Genomic DNA, 20,213 nt, shown 5'->3' with positions numbered 1-20,213 from the left:
TTTTCTAGTTCCACAATAATTTATCCTCACAATTTATTCTGGCCAAAAGATGATACACTGTATCGAAACCGGTCGCGAGTAAATAATTTATTTTGGAACAAGCAAAGTTTTATTTTTCCCCGATAGTCATATCTCTACGAGTTTTCTAATTCAATTATTATTATTCTTTTCACACCGCTCACTCACTACTAAAGTTATGGCGTCGCTACAATTTATGCGGCTTCTTTTTTGATTATATTTTGTTTAGCCTCGAAAGGCACTGTGGTTTATTGCAGCTATAATCATACAATATAGAAATGAATATCATTACATTATGACGAAACATCTCCCAATGATTGAAAAAAATACTTACAATTTGCCACTTTTATAAAATGTATAACGACCTAGCGGTTTCAACGTCACTACATCATATTCAAGGTGAATATATAATATATATCCTGATGCAGTAAATTTAAAACCATTGAGCTCTCTATGATGCAGAAACATTGAAACCTAAGTCGTTAAAACTTTTACAATCGTGGAAAATTTATTTCAATATGTATAAAGTATTTATTTCAATATGGAAAAATTCCACTCCATCACGCTTGAGAATTTTTGGATTTTATTTCTCTATGAGTTTTCTACAATAATAGATTTCTTTCCCCACTCACTCACTACCACTCACTACTCACTGCTCTAGCGCTACCTAGATCATTCTGATACTCGTATCGCTGGGTGATAAAAAAAGCACACGTCGCAGCTACAATTTACGCGCCCTCAATTTTGATTATTTTTTGTTTAGCCCCAAAAGGCATTGTGGTCCATTACAGTTATAATTATACGATCTATAAATGAATATCGTCTATGCATAAGCCACAAGTGATGGAGCGTGATGAAAATTTCTGTAATTTATATTCTTCAAGATTATTTTTTTGAAATATAAAAATTCTGGAATGAAATTGAAACTGATTTTACTAAAAATTTATTATTCCACACTTTCATGCAACCTTTACAAGTTTGACCCACCTCCTTCGTCCCTAAGCTTTCACCCTACCCCTCTCCCTTCTTTCCCATATCAGCAATTTATATCCTCCTTCCAGATCTGCAGCTCTCAACTAACCCCCCCCCCCCTTGCCTTTCCCTCTTCACTCTCCCCTAAAGATACTCACAGCCTCCAGTATGTCATCGATCTCTTCTTGAAATCAGATCCAAGTCTACATTTGGTCACCCACACAACATGAGTTTTCACCAAGATATATCTCAGTGAAGAATCATCTATTTATCTAATATCCTCGTTCATAACTTCTGGAAACACTTTTTTATGCATAGGTGCATCCTCCCCACAAGTTCACGTGAAGCTAGGCCAAATAAATTTCGGAGTGGGAGCAGAAACATTTTGCATGTACGCAAAAGAATCTTTGAAAAAAAAATCATGGAAATTTAGTGCGTAGCGTGTACGAAACCTCAGCCCGTGCCCAATATACTTGAGGTTGCTTTCAGAGTAGAAAGTAGGTACGGAAACATTATTTTTTGCTCACACTTCCAACGTTCTTCATAACGACAACTTTTTTTCCGAGCGGCAAGGTCGAAAATATCTTGGTTCAAAAAGTTGATGGTAGTACGATCGATATCTATTGCACAATGATTGCCTTGTCCACCGATATGATATTAAAAAATCATGCAATCAAAAGAAAAACAATTATTTTTTTTAATTTTCGTTCTATTTTAATTACCGTACTAAGTTGAAATACCATGAACATATCATATACGCAGAAAAGGTTGTATGAAGAAAGTTTCTTACTTTATGTGAATTAACCCCAAAAAGAAAGTACAGTGGATAAGTACTTATTATCCCCTTTTTTCGATGAAGCAGCACATTTTTTCCAAGGTTATGGCATATCTAATTGCGGAAAAGATTTTAATTGCAATTGGCCAAGGCACGTCTGTAGAATTTCCTCTATGTTTGATATAAATATTATAACTTCGAATTTGCCAAGATTAAGGACTTCTTTTGACGCAAAGATTAATAGGACTTTATTTTTTTTTAATTACGCACCTCTTTGCTCCAGTATATAACAAAGATGGTGATTTCCTGCGGATGACAACGCTTAATTAAGTAGACTTTTAGTTATACTACTCTGTCATATGCAGATGGATAAGGTAATTCACAAAGCAGAATATTTTTGCCTTTGCAAAAGAATGAGGATTTTAATCTCATATGTTTTAACTGACGTCAAGGGAAACAGCTTTAGAAAAAAAATCTTGAGCGCTCATAAGAAGAGATTCATAAGTGTCACTTGGCTGATTTGAAAACGCTTTGTTTCAATTTAAATGGAATAGAATCTCTTTGAAGTATTTATTTTTAACATAAAAAACCGAATAAAGTAAATCATAAATTTTTAAGTTTTGCAACATAAAGAAAGGTCTTTCCAAAAACCGATAACTTTCAGCATAAGATTTAGTATAAAAAGCTCTCGCAAAAGATGAACCGAGAGGCATTTAAATAAGGTTAAAGAATTGGAAAGCATTTATATCGTCATTTACGAAAAAATTCATCATATTGTCAAAGTAAGGACCTAACTAAACTAACCGTTAGTTTCGTATTGAGCCATGCCAAGCCAAGCCAAGTCATGGTCTAAGTTCTTTTTTTTGTTCAAAGAGATATTATGTAAAGAACTGTGTGATATGAAAATCCACCTAGGCTAAGAAGATTAAAAGTGGTCTCGAAGACATGCAAAGTTCTAAAACATGACAAAAGACCCTTCACAAACAGTCCAGTCCAAGTCGTGTATTTCTTCGAAAATCAATATGATTAAGAAGGAAAATTTACACATATTTATACAAATACCTACACAAATCAAATTAAAATCCATATTATTATCCATTGAAAAATATAAATGAATTGCAGACCAAGGCTACTTAAGTTTGACCAGCGCGGAGGACCGAACTGGTTTGTTGATGACATAGATGATGCATCAAATATAAGAGCTGAGAGTTCTACGGTCTATGCCGTCAAATGATAAGTGGCAAACAGTATATTTGCATGGTAATGCATTATCAAAATATTCTTTTTGTCTAATGAAGATTAGGTCGGTTGGGTTTGAAGACCGTCATTTAGCTAGGGAAAACATTCTGATATTCGTGTGAACTTTGCATTACAGTGACACAGAGGTATTGTCATTAAGTTCTGAGAACTTCTCTGAGAGAAAAATATTCCGCTAATGAATTAACGGCAGTAGCATAAATTCGAGCGTTGCTATAGGCAAAAAATCTATTAATTATTTGTGTCGCACCCTTTTCAGAGATTACGAATGATTAGCTTTCACGGATCTTGACTTTAGGATCTTGGGGAGAGCGTTCGGCTGCTAATATATGGATACTTAGATAAAATTATATTGAACTCTTCCAAAACTTAATTTCTTGCAGTTCAAAGAAAATGAACTAATTGACCCCTGTCTTGATTCCAAAAATATTACCAAGCCTCCGACGGGAATGTGCTCTACCTATTACCTATCTAAACCAGCTTTCCGGTTTAAGCGCTGAGAAAAAGTGAGAAACGGGTAAATTTTTCCCTTAAGAATATATATAATGATTCCTTGACTACATTAGATAAACTGGTAGAGTACAGGAGGAAAAATGTTAAAGGGATTGCGAAACTCTTTGGGTATTTCATGAAAAGCGAGACAATTTTCTACGGTAGAGCAATAAGTGCCATTATGTGAGACATACTATCACTAGGCAAATGAGCCATTATGTGAGACTATGCTATAACTTAGCTATGAAAATATTCCATTACCTATGGGGGGCATACCATAACTATGAAAAAAACGTAAGATATTTAGATCTTGTTGACTTGTTGATATTTTTGGGGCCATCCTAATCTTGGTGACAAAATAGAGCCACAATTTTTCCACCCTAACGGGAGACACCCTTAGGACTCTAGCAAGTATGCGAAAATTTCAGCCCTATCTTTTCAAGAAGCAGGAAAATCTAAAAGAATTACCAAGTTATGTTGTAGCAGCTAAGTTTTATCAAATACTTTTTATTGTCATTAGCTAAGAAACTCTAGTTTCAATGCTTTCCTTTCTGGATGGTGGACAAATGATTACAATACTAATCGTCATTATCTCATAAAGTTTTCCCATTTCTCAAGATTTTATGCTATAATTCACTCGCAATTCACACCTACAACTCAAGTTTCCTTGAAAAACTCGGAAGTAAAGTTGATAAGCAACTAATACCTGCCCTACCTATGTCCAACCCTTGAAGTCATTTACCTCTCAAGACAGAATTTCTTCGCTGTGCCGTCAGTGCGTCGCTCGCTTCCAAAGTCACGCTCTCCGTCTGCCATCAACAATCCACCCTCTGCCTCCTCATCAGCTGCCAGGTCACAATAGCAGCCGTGCCAGTGCACGTCGTGCTCCATCACATTCTGCTCCGTCGCAACCGACTACGGGCCCTAGGTCAATACGTGTCCAAAACTCCCCCACAATAGATTCGGGGTTCCACCGATTGTAGGAGGATATAGGGGTAAGATCTCTAAGATACGTATGTTCTGCTTGGAATATTCATTGATTGACAGATTTAAAAATAATAATTTACATCCTAAACCTGTGCATAGGGTTACAGTTATACGCCTTACCTCAGGAGTAGGTCTTTCCGTAAATGATTTATGTCCGCTTTGTGGGAAAATTTCACCTATGAATTGGAAAAAAATCTTTCTAAATTTGATATCTACGTCAAAAACCATTAATTTCTACAAAAAAATGCGGACAAAGGGTCCTGCGTGGATATAGAAACCATAGAAACAACTAGGTGGAATTAATAACCACTACAAGGGGTTTTATACTCAGGTATGAGACTAGACTCGGAGCCCATTGGAGCTATTAAGAAAAAGAGAGAAATGTGGTGGGCATTGACGTTGGGCTACTCCAAGCAAAAGGCTTCATGTCTTACCCGACAATTGGAGTTATGTAGCTGATGAGCCAAGTACAAGTCCTCAAGATGAAAAGCCCGCACAAAAACTCAATCATCGCATAACTTCAGCAAAAGCGATTCGCATTACAATTGCTTCATTGTTACGCAAGAGAGTACATTCACTCCAATTATTTTGACTGTTTCATAACATGTGCAAGCAAAAAATATTAAAATACACTTTTAATTAAAGAGCATTGCCTCCTGTGGTGCTTAAAAAAATTGATTATTGAACGCCATTCAATCGCCATTCATATAGAGCCAGCGTAGAAATGCCGCACACACTGCTTTGAAATTGAGTTGGTTTTTAAATCTGAGATAATTTCTAAATTTAATTCCATGTCTAGATACTTTTTCTAACACCTATGTTTTTTATCCCAAGATATTTTGATCAATTTTTCCGCTAACTCACGTAATTTTATATTAATTATTATTTCTATAAACACCGATATTGACATAATTTTACTATAATTTCACGCTAAGTGGCCCAATCAATTAATTGATCACTAATTATTTCTACAAACTGACATGAAGGATCAAAAATAAATCGAAAAGTCGCGAGATTAGACATTTTATCAATTCAGCGATCGAGAGAAACTCTTATATTAACGATACCTAAAGAAATAGGGAGCGAAATACCAATCCATTGATTAAGGCGTCCTCTAAGCATCTAAGCCTCTCCTATATCGTATTTTTCTTCACCACCCTACGGCCGGTGTCCCATCATCTCCCATTCCATTTGTCGCTGTGGCCGCGCAAAAGGGTTGCCGTGTTGATGCTGATGAAACCTCCCACACCGCCAACGGCGCGAATCCCCAAAGGGGTCCCACCCTTTTATGATCCCCTGTCACTGCCATCCTCTCCTTCCCGTCCTCCTTGACCGCCATTCCGTAAATAACTCCGCCGACCCCTCCCATCTTCCCAGAATCCCCTCTTTCCCCCTCCCCCCCCCCCACCGCCATTATCAAGCCCCCCTACCCCCTGCCAATCACCACCACGGTGTCCGCCGCCTACCCACAATTGGCCCCGACAATTCCATCGTTTTATTGCCGTCGCGTGAAAAGCTGTCCGTCCCTCTTTTTCCCACCACCGCTGGAATTCTGACCCAATCGCCTGGCTAATGACTTAATAAATTAATTTCGCTGCGGCCTCCGCATTGTTCCCGGACGGATGCATAAAAATACGCGCGAAAAAAAAGAACTCGCGGTTTCGTTATCCAGGCGTCATGATGATAAAAAAAAATAATTTTCGAAATAAAAACGAAGGGAATAATATGCTCTATTACATTTCCTTGCATTTCCAGCAGCCGAGGACGATGGTACGAGTTTAATTTTATTTTTGCATGACCACAACGATGAGTGTAAATGGGATTTCGTGGGTGCAAGCAATACGCTCATTTGTCGGCTGGGGCTGTAGGCTCGATCATTCAACGAAAGGGAATTTAAATTTCATCCGTAGGCTATTTGGCTATTAGGTTCACTGTGTGTGAGAAAAAAGCGAAATAAGACCTTTGAATGACATCGATCCTTTTATTTGGTTACCGATGGCATAGGGGAACTAAATTGGGTTTTTTAACAAAAATGTGAAGGGTCCTCATTTAAATGTCAATAACTTGTAATAGATTAGAAATTCCCATAAAGTCCACAAAAGACTACCTTTTTTCCTCCATTACACCTCTGTGTAACCATTTTACTGGTCTCACTGATGATACCCACTCGATTTTTCGCATAAAACCATGCCTTTACTTAGCTACTACAAAATTATATAATAAGCCGAGAATGAAAATCATGCATTACTGGGAAGCATAATTTCTGATATCATAAAGATCAGTCATGAAAATCATGTGACGCTGGCCTAATACATGGCTATGTACTGCTGGAAAGCATAATGTGTGATGATAGAAAAGGCATTCATGAATTTCATGTAAAACTAACCTACTAAATGGCAATGTATTTGTAAGGATGAGGCCCGCCACCTCGAAGTCGCGGGTCGCACACTTTAAATTGTGTGGGTTCTTGCCCTTGGTGTCGGGAAGCGAACAATTACACACAAGTATTTAACGTTTTATCCCAAAGTTTATTTCCATTTAAAACCCCAGTTACCCAATCAATTCAATGAATATGCATAAAGTAATTATGAATATGTGCGTCTAGAATAGCTAAAATTTAGGTTATTACCAAAAGTCTCGGGAAGGAGAGGAGCTGCTAGTGATGGCACGGGTGGATAGCGAAGCGCTTCGGTCGCACGGGCCAAACGGCCCGCGCTTCGACTCCAACCGACGCCTAACTTGCTGACTGACCTCTGACGAGTGACCAGTGACTGAGTATGAGTTACTGAGTGTGTGGGTGCCAATAGCATCTCCACCGTGCCATTATATAGGGAAGTGGAACCAGGATGTTTTCATCAAAGAGGAAGAGGAAAGGAAGGGAAAGAGGAAGGTTAGGCGTTCTTGAAAGTGAAAAGGTACAAATCCCGAGGCATAGTTTGTCATAGCTGGCCTATTCTGAGGCGTCACACAACAACATGTTTATGCATATTTTGGAAATGGAAATCTTCCATTTCCGGATCACTACATATTGATGGGTAGCGTAACTTCTTATGACAGATTCCTCACGGGGTTTCTTACAGTAAATATATATTTCATCCAGATATACCAACTGTTAATGTTGCTGCCTTTCACCTTGGGTCTTCAGGTTTTTCCTTAATTCACAATTTCGGGGCAGCTAGGATGGCGAGTTTTCTGAAATGCAAGGAACCTTTGAAATAATCTCCATATTTAGATCCTCTTTGCCGTTGAATAGACGACCAGTCAATATTAGCGACCACCCCACTCAAATGTTGTATATATGTCAGCGTTCCAGCCCTCAGGATGACCATCAAACGACTCCACAAAAGAATCGAAGGGTTGATATGAAACGTCTAAATCTTCGAATGGCTCGTCGAAATTAGAAATCCCAATCCCACGACTCTGATTACTGGGCTTTAAATCTCCCCGTATATGAAAACGCTTGACGCACCCGTTCCCCGAAGTCCGAACTTCCCGTGGAGCGAGTGAAGGTAAACAAGTGAGTGCGACCACGGCGAATCGGAACGAATGACTGAGCTTTCATCGGGAAAGCTTCCATCAACACTCAGTCATCGCTAATCCCAGCGCCCAAACATGCCGTCTGTTTGCTCAAAATATGCATAGACGAAATCTTCCTCATTTGACGAGCTACCATAAAGTTGGATTACTCAGGATCACTTAGAACTAGCCCATCTACCACAAGAATTACAAGGGTGGAATTTGGTACGATTATCCAATTAGTCTTCCAAGTTATTAACTTGAATTCCAAGTATCATGGAAGTACCACCGTTTACTTAACATCGCTATCAATAATATTAATTCCATAAAACTACTGTATCTGTCAAACGAATCAATCTCCCAGATTTTGATGCTTTCTTAATAAATAAAAAATTTTGCTTTTTCCAAAAAGCAAACTGCCATCATCTGTCTGTCATCTGTCTATCATTTACTGTCATCAGTAAAAACAAAACTATTCCGTCACATCAGAATTTATGGTGCTATGATAGTGCTACTCACATGATTTCTAATATTTGATTTCTTACCGAATTTATAATGTTTCTGTTTGACACTTAATAGTTGAAACGATTTTGATTAAGCAATGACTTTAAATTAAAAAAAACAGCGTACAATCTGTCTTTCCTAAAATATTACGGCAATCACGATGAAACGAACTCTGAACTTTAGATCTGTGGTATTGTGATTCATGGTTCAATTATTTTTTAATACTTATCAAAAACGATGCAGGACTTAATTATGAGAAGATTTTAAGTTCAAATCTAGGTTTCCCTAGAATTGTGGAATTGGCTAAAATTTTCTAAAATTCTATTCAGACGCTGGCATGATTTTGTTCTCTAGAAAATTTATCACATTTACGCTTATAATTTTTCAGCTCTATCTAGTCTACAGTTATTTTATAAGATGAAGAGATAGATTTAATTTACTAAATCTATGTTAAAAGAGTGCATATTACTGGGATATTAACAGTTAAGGAAATTTTCTGTACACCACCAACCAATTAAGTTCGATATTGTTCAATTATAACATTGGAGTGCATTGCTTCTTGACACTGTCAGATGACTGTCTCTAAACTCAGCAGGAAGAGTACAAAGCGGTATGACTAGTTTGGTATCTGAAATTAAAATTATAAATTCGCCATTGCATAAGTACACTCAAGAAAAATTCAGCAATACTGAAAATGCTCTCCATAAAAACAAACGTTTCGTTGACAACAAAATTTGTTGCTTTGTGATAATGCTGCGCACATGATTTTCAATCTATGATTACTTACCAAATGAATTGAATTTTCATTTTATATTTAAAAGCTTACGCGATTTTGAAATGCCTATAACTATGTGTTTCAACAACAGCGTACAAAAATCTTATCTAAAATAATACTGTAATTACGATGGAACGAGCTCTTATTTTTATATCTGTCGTATTGAGGGTCTTTTTTTATTCACTCAAACGCGATGCTGCATTTAATCATGAGAAGATGTGAGGTTCAAATCTTGGCTACCCAAGAATTGTGGAGGCTAAAATTTTATAAAATTCTATCTTGAGTTTAGATCATGACAAATGATTTTGTGCCGAGAAAATGTAGTGCATTTGCGCACTAAAATGTATCAACTCAAGCCAGTCTGCAATTTCAATTTTTGATGAATAGGTAGGTTTATTTTACGAAACATAATGGAAAAATAGTGCATAATAATGCGATGTTAGCATGCTATTATTACAGCGTCGACTGGCTAGGACGAGAGCTGAATGCATGCGAAAACAAAAGCGTGCTAGATAAAGTGAGATTTTGAGGGCGACAGAGCGCGGGAGAAGAAATGAAATGTGGATGGACGTGCGTGCGATGGAGAAAAGCACGGAGAGGGACAAGAGTGAGGAGAAGGGATGAAATGAGGAAAGGCGAAAAATGAAAAAGCGACGAAAAGAGTGAAGGGGAGGAATGGAGGAATAAGGGAGGGGGGAACTGAATGAAGGGGCAGTAAAAAATAGCGGGGGTTGGGGTTGAAAACGAAATGAGCGGAGAGGAGGATGGGAAGGGAATCACGTGGAGAGGACGTGATTAGGTGAATGGGGTGGGGTGGGGCAGTGCGTGCCCATGGGTCTCCCGAATTGCTCGCATCCCGTTTACGACCTCGAGGAGTCAGCTCCTCATTTCATCCGCTCGACAATCAAATGGAATCGGAAAAGAGAAGTGAGAAGTTAAGATGGGACTGCATCGTTAACCTGCAACGCACATAGTTAAAGATAAAAGCAACTCCTAGACGTTAATGTCATCCTCAGAAATAATATCATACTAAAAACTTCTGCTTTAGGTTAATTTACGCGTTTTTTTTCAGTTTTCAAATTTATTTCCTCTCTATTCGGGAATTTTAATCCGATTTACTCAAAGAAAGAAATTTTATATAATTAAATGGCCCGCATTAGCTTCACTGTGCTATTGAATATATTCTGCTACAAGAAAGAAACCTTTACGGCATATCAGAGTTAAGATGAATCACTCCATAATGGTTTTATCAAGATTAAAAAAAAATATTTCTCCCCCTAGACAAAAAATCTGATTTCCTTAGATAACACAGGTCAACAGTGGTTTTGGTGCCGGAGGTTTTAAAGCTGATTCCAAGTATAATTGGGGTGCTGAATCCAAATATGATATTAGTTTTTTCCCATCAGCTCTAGTTTTCAAGATACAGATGTGTTGTTACTTACGTGAAAAAATGTTCAATGTGATGATATTACATAAATGATAAAACCCACAAAATATAAAGACTTGATTTATTTATAGGAATGTTAAATCACCTACATTTACCATAGTTTTACAATACAATTGAATACAAATAGTAACATTTTTTACTGAAATAAAACAATTTAAAGAAAAAAAGACGTAAAAACGTCACTCAAGACTACGGAAGCTCCTTTTGCGCGATTTTCTTGCGTGCACTTTGTTAAAACAGTCCCGTTTTAAGCACCAGCAGTAATCTGCCATCATATGTTTATCCCATCTTCCTTGGTAGCGATCTTACATTGTTTTGATTTCCTGGTGAAATCATTCGCCTTGTTTTTCACTTGTGTCGCCTAAATTTTCAGGAAAACAGTCTAAGTGACAGTGTATACTGAACTTTTATGCTAATATTACATCCAAGTGGTTTAAAGTTAGTGAGCGTATTGTTTAGCAGCTCAATATAATTTATCTCGCTTGTGATTTCCCAGAAAATATTTTATTACCTAAATAAATGAAAGCCAACTGTTTTTTTTATCTCATTCAATTGCTTGACGAAAGCAGGATCCTTTGTAAGTTGTCTGATTTGTGGCCCATGAAAACTACCAGCTTTAAGTTTTTTCTATACTTATCTGCGGCATTTTTATTCTTATGTAGCCGAAGCATGGTTCATCCTTGTCAAGAACCTTTACAAATTGCTTCATTAAGCCTAGTTTAACATGAAGGGGCGGAAAGGTGATTTTCTTCCGATCGACTAAAGACTCGGCAATAATATTTTTACCCAATAATTAAGTTTTCTCTCTTTGACCACTCCTTCTTAATCCAGTGGTTTGTCTGTCCCTGCTAGCACAGAGGCACCAGAAACAAGGATATTTTGTGTTGCTAAATTGCTGCCCAAGAAGAAAGTTCACCAATTTTAAATCTACACAAATCACCTAGCGATGTCCCTAGTATTTTATCTTCTGTAAGGCCAATACTATTGTATCATATTCTTCTTTCATTTCAGTTGAATGTGCGATTGGTATTGAGCCAAACTTATCAACATTGTGAAGAACACATTTTAAACTACGCTTGGAGCTATCAATGAACAAACGCTAATCACTAGCTTCATATTCGGTAGTCCCATTCCTTTCAGAAGACCTCTAACGTCTAAACAAAATGTAAGATTGTCTTCATGAGTAAAGAGGGGTAGCAAATCCTTTTCAACTGTGGGATAAAAATTAATTTTTGTACCTTGTTCCATTAAATTCTTTTCATACATCCTTGAAGATAGTAGTTCAGATGCTTCCTTCGGTAAGCTCAATTCTCTAACAAGGTCACTTAGTTCATCTTGATAAAATAGTTCAGGATTTGTTGATACTGCCTCGTAGTCACTGTCACTATCGTCAATAGAATCAGGAATGTGTTCACATGGCTCATATTTATCCTCACACACATCTCGTAATGCCTGAAATAATAGGATTGGGATTTCTTCTGAATGGGGTACCGGGTGTCTAGCTGAAAGCAAATCTGTATATTCCCATTTGTGGCGATTGTTTCGATTAAATCCCGAAACATTTACCATGCAAAAATAACAGTCGTCAATATGGTTTGTAGGTTCTCTCCAAACCATTGTCACACCAAACTTTAAACTTTTCCTTTTTCCTGTAGTTCTATACCGCTGATGTTCTGTACATGTTTTACACACAACATGCGGTGCCTACTTTTTACCTTGGTCACCAAGCTGAACACCAAAATATCCTAGGTATGCACGTTTCACAAAGTCTGTAATGTTTTTTCCTATTTTCTTTTAAAGTATATTCCCCACAAATGTAACAAAACACATCACAGTGATTTACACAGCTTCTTCGAATTGAGCTCATTTTTAGAGGCTGCTTTACAAAAACTTTGAGAATTTGACCATTTGTTTTCGGAAATCCCCTTACTGCTTACTTACTCCCGCCTCTCCATGTTCAAAGACACACTCTCTCTTTACCCTATCCCCCCTTTTTTAATCTTCTCCACTTATCTGTGATTATTCCCACGTGTCGTTATTCTACAGTTATGACTAGGGTCCTTTTCCACCGTGGGTTTCCCACATCCCTTAGTTGTATCTTTTCCCACTGCCTCCGCTCTGTACGCCTGTCTCCCCCTTCAAACACGCCAAATCCTCCCCAACCCCTTTCTCAAAGGTATAAAGGTGATTTTCAAAGTAAATACGGCAGAGTGGTTATGAATTAGTTTATTTATAGATTGATTTAAATTTAAAAAATATTTTCTGAAATGTATCAAATATTTCAAAGAATCTAATCATAAAATGCGCCGTATCTAAAAAAGTAGAGCTGTTACATAAAAACGGATATCATATTCGGATTCAGCACCACTCATATTGTTAATATCAGCTCAAAAACTCCCGGCACCAAAAAAAAAGTTTTTTTTTGTTGGCCTGTGTAATTTTCATACAGAATCCGACGTTCAGAGAGCATTAGTTCACAGATGAGTGTTAGAAAACACATTTTTTTACTTTGGCCATCAAGTTTGCTGGCACACTTAATAAGCGATGACAAAATGAACAAAAATTTACAATATCGTATATTTGGGGTATATCGGTCACTGACCAATGCATCGAATTTTGTTCTCATCCACATTTTTCCTGACAGCTGCACAATACTGTCATAATTCCGAATAATCGGCTTATTAAAACCGCTTGTCTGTTTCCACACACTTTTATTTACACCGACCATGGTTTCGGCAACTTGTGTCATTATCAAGGTACCAACAGACTAGTGGTATTAATAAGCTAAATGTCAAAGATTTCCATCGTATCACGCCGGACACTGTATCTTTTATTCCGGATAAGTTCGAATTCTCCAACATTTCTGTTTCCATTGATTTTCCAAATTTATAACATCTCTGCCTTCAGTCCTTCGGCCTTTACTTTTTTGGGATCATTAGGGTAGCCCAAAGTTTCAATAATGAACGAACATAGCGCATTCAAGTTAGGGAGACTTGCTATCCAGGACAGCCTTCAGTTCCGCGAATTTTTACGAGAGGTCGTTGAGGGTATTTTCAAGGGTCTAATGCAGCGACACCTCCATCAGTTTCCAACTATCTACCCACTAAACTCCCCCAAATGCTCCTCCATAATTATAATATTGTATTCAAAATTTCATTTTATCTAAGCATGTAATTAACCAGCAGTCAGAGTGATAATTATGTTGCTGATAAGATGTTGCTTGGAGGAAAAAAATTAAATCTAAATAAGTTTGTGGAAAGGAATGAGTCAGAAGATTACATATGCGTTGTCATCGTGAGATCGTGAGCAAGCGTATTAATGTTAAAATGTTAGCTTGAGCCAGATCTTAAAAAAATATTACCACTGTGACTAAGTTTTAACGTCCCATTGCAGTGGAGGGGCACTCAGTACATCAATTTCTCTCTGTACAGAACTGAGCCGTGAATAGGGCAAATATCCACCAACCCTATAATTAAAACCGTGTCTTTAGTGGGTAAAAATCCAAATTCAAAAGCCGTCGCAGCGCCCCAGCATCCTTTAGATATATTTTCCAAACACCGGTCAGTCTCACATAATTATAATGTAATATCAAGCGATTCGGGAAGACTTCCTTCGAAACAACTAAGACAATATGCCTGGAATTACCTTTCATTGAGGTAGAGTTTTGCGCATCTAAGAGTTACATCTTCACTTCGACAGCAAAATCAATATTTCTTCCCCTAATTTTAATCCTTGCCGAATAACCATTCATGTGAGGTAGACATTAAATACTTATCACCATTAATGTATATCCATTGCGATCGCGTTATTAGTGACGGATGAAAAATACCAATCTAAAGTTTAAGGTTAAATAAAAATCTTTAATGTACCTCGCAGTAATACTGTGCAATTACAATTGCTTTCATCATGAGATATTCATTACGAGAGCACAAAATGAAGATGGAGGAAGAAATTATGGGATGCACCAAGGAAAAAGTATTCACAGACATAGCAGGATGGAATGCATTTTTTATTTTTCCATAACGCAGACCCATGCAGGTAAGAAGTATTTTTTTATTAATCTCTTAAAAGCGTATCAAATTATCAACGTCTATAGGAAATCTCATATATTTGGGTAGGTATTCCAATTGTGCGGTACTTTTACTTCTAATATGCGATGAATTGACTTTGGCTTTAATTAAAATAGGTTCACCTACACTGAGAGTGAAAATCTAAACAATCATGTCCATTATTGCATTCTAATATATTATAATTACGCAAAAATTTGATTCCAAAGAATTATAACCTACTTATACGGGGTTAGAACTCTCGAACTCCGATAAACAAACAATTCCGGCAAAATAAATATGTCTGTTTTATATATCCTCCTTACAGATAGTAAGTGTGCACACAATTTTAAAGTTACAACTTGAACAGATAAAAAGAAAAGGCGGTACTTGATTAACCTAGATAGCTGGATGCGAGGGTTAGAGGTGTGAAGGAGAATCACAGAGGCGTACATAGACCGCCCGAGGGATAAATGAGGATTGGCGACGCAGGATGGCATGCAGGAGGAGCTAACGGTTGACAGGGAGGCAAACGACGACGACAGCGCCTCCGTGTTCGATAAGTGAAGCGCCGCTCCCGGATGGATCCGCGCTGAATTGCGATTCACCTCGATCGGGGAGCACCTGACGGCCAATGCGAAGCTGCCTCCCAATCGCATCCATCGACTTGATTTCGGCACTGCCATTTCACGAGGATTGTCGCGCCGAGCTCCATATTTTTACGGCTGCCTGTCAGATAGTCCATCGGAGACGTAATGCCGCCTCCCTTCAAAAGGGAGAGCTTATTCGCGCAAAGGCGTAACATACGAGATGGCTCGTAGGCGGCTGAACGGAAACTCCCAGGTCTTATCGTAATTAAGCGGAAGGAGGAGCAAAAGAAAGGTGACATCTAACCTTCGTTCGGATATGAGAGTGGATGCAAAGCAGATGGCTAATGAAACGAGGGAGACGAAAAGGAATACGAGTTCTCGTCTTCAACTCCGAAAACTTGATTGAGTCCTCCCAAATGCATGCACTCGTTTTGAAAGGCGTTGCCAGGCGATGGGATACAAAGTCATCATTGCCGAGGGACTTGATACAGCCTCCGCCTCATTTTTATATCAGTCATTATCAGCGAAATGAATCAGTCCCTCTACGGATAAGTAGTGCATAAAATGTCGAAGTAAGCATTATACATTCCGTTATGGACTTGAAAATGTAGGAGATTTAGAGGACGATATATTCTTGATCGTAAAAAAAAATGATGGCAGCATTGACAGTTTCTGTAATGTGGATATTAAAAAAATTAAATACAATGAGAAGGAACATTTCCTTGATGTGACGATAAGATATTTATATTTTACTGATCCGTGATGTCAACTACCATTGCATAGGAAAAAGGCTGCTTTAAAATTTAGGCTGAAATAACATATCTCTCCCGCTTGATATATTTCTGTATATAAATCATTATAACTAAACATAAAACAACAGAACATAAAAGAAGACCATTTTTCCATGTCACAATGTCTTAATTATTCCTGGTTTCGTTCCATATAGTGAGAGAATCATGATTCAACACATCAGCTCATGTCAGTTATTTCTTCTGAAACTTCCTATTTCCACGTTTTACAATTACAGTGAAACCATATTAAGCTATAAATTATATCGCAAAATATCCAAAATTCATATGAAACGAATTTCCGACTGCTTAGTCAATTTTTTCAACGTTGCTGTTAAAGCTTTGTGATCGAGTTTTACGCATAAATACTATTAACAAGATCACGATAAAAAGCTAGTTCTACAAGTTTCCGCCAATATCACAAGCAGAATCATAATAAAGGACATATATTTTATCTATTCCATTTGCATCAGTATACCTCAGATTATCGCAGTTTATCAACATTAAAAGACAATCGTAATTAAACGGACATTTATCCGATATGATAATTTGGGAACTAAATGTTTTCCTTAAATTGTAACAATAACCGTTTTCAAACCATTTCAAATTGCATTTTGGGTGCAAATAATCCATGGAGCACTTTTGAAAATAAACAATATCATGTTCCCATTAATATATAATGCAATAATTCATTATCCTGAATGCTAAGTTGCAAAGAAAATAGCGTCAATAACTAGACAACCTTGGTACCGATCTGAATTTTCAAAATTTTTCTAATAATTTTATAACCATTTCTGGAATTACCGTAATAGGAGATCCCACCAATACTTTTAAAATTTCATACTTGGCAAACTATTTTGAGTGAATCATTCTCACATAATTTTCTTTCTGTACATAATCAATCCATGATTAAATAACTCCAGGAGTATAGGTCATATATAATGCATAAAGTTGCTAGCCAACGTTTCGGTTTATTTGAAAACCTTCATCAGGATTCAATATGTTTTAAGGTTTCTCCAGTATTCCTACTCAAATTTTCCATTCTCGGCGTCCCAAAAATGGATTATGGTTTGATGTTGTTATACAGCTTTTTCCTCGGATTCTTCTCCTAGTATTTCTATATTGTAGATTGAGATGACGGTGATATAAAAGTGATGATTAATATTCCTCCTTGGTTTAAAAAAGAATGCAAGAGGAACCTTAGAACATATTAAAGCCCTGATGAAGGTTTTAAAATAAACTGAAACGTTGCACTCAAAAAAAAGGATTGGATGACACATCCAGTTTTAATTGGATAAGTGAAAGTTGGATGCAGTATCCACTGCAACAGACACGGCAGCCAGCGCGATTAGGTGATATATCTAATTAAATTGGACAGTCATAACTTGGTTGTAGTGTCCAAGTGTTGGTCCCCACACCAATCTCGAACATATCCCTCATCCAATAGTTGGATCCCACAGCCAACTCGATGGATAAGGCGACTATTATCGTTTCTGCGTCAGTCATCACTATAGCGACGGACTCCCAAACAGTACTTAAAATAAACAACTCGTAAGTGAACATGTTTGGCATGCTTTGTGGTAAGTAAATAGCTTTTAAGTTTGCTCTTGCAAGTGAGAAAATATTGCCATTCAATGCCAATTTTAATATTTTTTATATCCTAGAGCACTTTCATACGAGAAGATGACCGAGCTAAGGATTTTCTTGATGCTTTGGGCCTGAACCTTCTCGAGGAAAAATTTACTGGTAAGCTTGCCTATTGTGTTTCGTTATTATGCGTAACTCTTATTTTATTTCACCGTTCAAGACTTTATCTTATGGGTTGATATTATCCTTAGATTGGATATTGTATTTTTCAACCCATACGTTTTCTCGAAAATACTTCCGGTCAATTTTAATGACTACCATGTGAATTATACATTTCGTTACTAAACAGATGAATACATTTTAAATTAATACATGTGTATTACAATATCACTTTTACTGAATGAAATGTTTGTATTCTCATTTAATCCATTGATGAAAAGTTTCAAGTAGTTTTCCATTAGATTTCAATTTCAATTGGATTGGATTGCAATTTCATGCACACCGGATAACCTGAGTTCCACTGTACAAGTAGAAATACAGACACTTATGCACTAATTATGCGAAGGACTCAACCCTAAACGTATATAATATCAAAGTGTAATATCAGACACTAGCTTCTTCCAGAGACCTCTTTATTCATTTCATATCACAATTTCTTATTCTCCTCTCCTTCCTTCCGGCTCATATTTAAATGGCTTCTCTCTCAACAATTCCCTCTCTCTTTTCAACAACTCATTGGCAACAATCCAAATATAAACATCAAATAAATAATATAAATCAAAACATAAACATAATATCAAACGTTACAATGCGTATGAACCGCAATATAGAGCTGTGTATCACAAAATTTGGAACTCAAATCGAGGATATATAGACCTATATACAATAGTATCCATATTGCAAGGTGTAACATACCACAGAATTTTTAAAATAATTTTTCTCCTGATCTAGCTATTCTTGATGTTTACATGTCAAGAAGTTACGGCTGATTTATGTACTGTATAAATAGCTTAAGTTATGAGTAGGAAGTAGCTTCCTTTTCATGTAAAACGTTGGTAACTAATTGTAAAAGAGTATAACCAAAAATCATAAAGGCAAGTTTAATTATATAATTTTTTTATATATTTATTCCAGTTCCTTAGTGGAAGATTGTGAGGTGTTGATGGACACTGTGAACTTATAGGAAAATTCCCCGTGAGTTTGTGACAGCTTGCCTTGATGTGCCTTGGGTGAAAAGGAAGTTCACTCGTTACCGAAGTGGAAAATGTGGTGCAGTTGGTTTCGACGATTTCAGCCTTCCTGAATTTGGAAAAGTGGACAGAATAATTTACAACGAAAATGATTGAGTATTTCGTCTAAAAAGCTCTGTACACCTTTGATTTCGACAAATGTTTTGATGTTTACGAAGTTCTTGAAACCAGAATAGTAAACTCCATCAATGTTGAAAACTTAATATCTTTTCAGCCTGTAATTTATGTGAGAATGCCGGACTATAGCAGCAGAATTGTATGCAGCCTTCAGATATTGTGTAACAAAATTTTTCAACTGAAACTTTGTTTCTTTTTAAAATGTTGCTTCATTTTTTAATAAATACGTTTTATAAAAGACCACTGCTTTCTTATATCATTTAACCTATTTGCATTATTTATGGCATTCAATTCCACATGATAGTGATCCGAGGTGAGTAAGTCTTCAAGGTAACAAGTTGCAGTGAAAATTATGAACGCAAAAATTTACTATAAATAAACATTTTATTTTTTTTAAATGCATTTTCTAACTCTAATGTTCATCGGAAGTGGCGGAAATAGTACCACGAAAGGTAATTATAATGTTACTTTCAAATGGTGACACTATTAATAATAATATCCGTTGAAATATTACCCATTCATTAAAGGCTACGGCAACAATTTCGCAAGGTTGTGGCATCCAATATAGATGGACGTAAGACCCAACGACGCTGGCTGTGGTATCCAACGCGTTGGTTGTCACAGCCATCTCTCACCCAGCCATTTAAAATGGCTCCCTCATTCAACTAACTGGATGGGGCCATAGCAACCATTTAAATTGGATGTGGGATACAACAGCCAATTTTTTCTTTCAGTGTGGCTAACAACTTTTTGCATTGTATATGACCTATACTACAGGAATTATTTAATCATTGATTAAATGAGGTCAAGATAAAAGAAAATCCATTATAATTACATAATCAATCCTTAAATCCGAATGTAAAGCTCTTAAATGACGTATTAAGCACTACAAACCATTATATAAAAATTGAACTACGAAGAGGCATAATTCTTTCCCTCTGAGCTTATAGTGAAAATTAATCTTATTTAGAATCACTTTCACATTTCAAACCATGTGATCTAAGACTATGCGAGAAAAATAAATGAAAACAACAATGTACATCATTCATCTGCAGGAATTAGTATTGTGCAAACCTTAAGAAGTTACACCGC

The 20,213-nt window shown here is 36.8% G+C and overlaps 1 long non-coding RNA gene across 1 annotated transcript; it reads left to right on the top strand.

Moving 5' to 3' along the window:
- Positions 1–17,831: 17,831 nt before the first annotated feature.
- On the top strand, positions 17,832–18,958 carry LOC124174142. Its single transcript, XR_006868879.1, has 2 exons — positions 17,832–17,913; positions 18,889–18,958. It is a non-coding gene; the product is annotated as an uncharacterized LOC124174142 (long non-coding RNA).
- Positions 18,959–20,213: the final 1,255 nt, after the last annotated feature.

This window comes from Ischnura elegans, chromosome 2 (assembly GCF_921293095.1).
Source record: "Ischnura elegans chromosome 2, ioIscEleg1.1, whole genome shotgun sequence".
NCBI classification, from domain to species: Eukaryota; Metazoa; Arthropoda; class Insecta; order Odonata; family Coenagrionidae; genus Ischnura; species Ischnura elegans.
The sequence above is the reverse complement of the archived record's forward strand: the minus strand, read 5'-3'. Positions and strand labels throughout refer to the sequence as shown.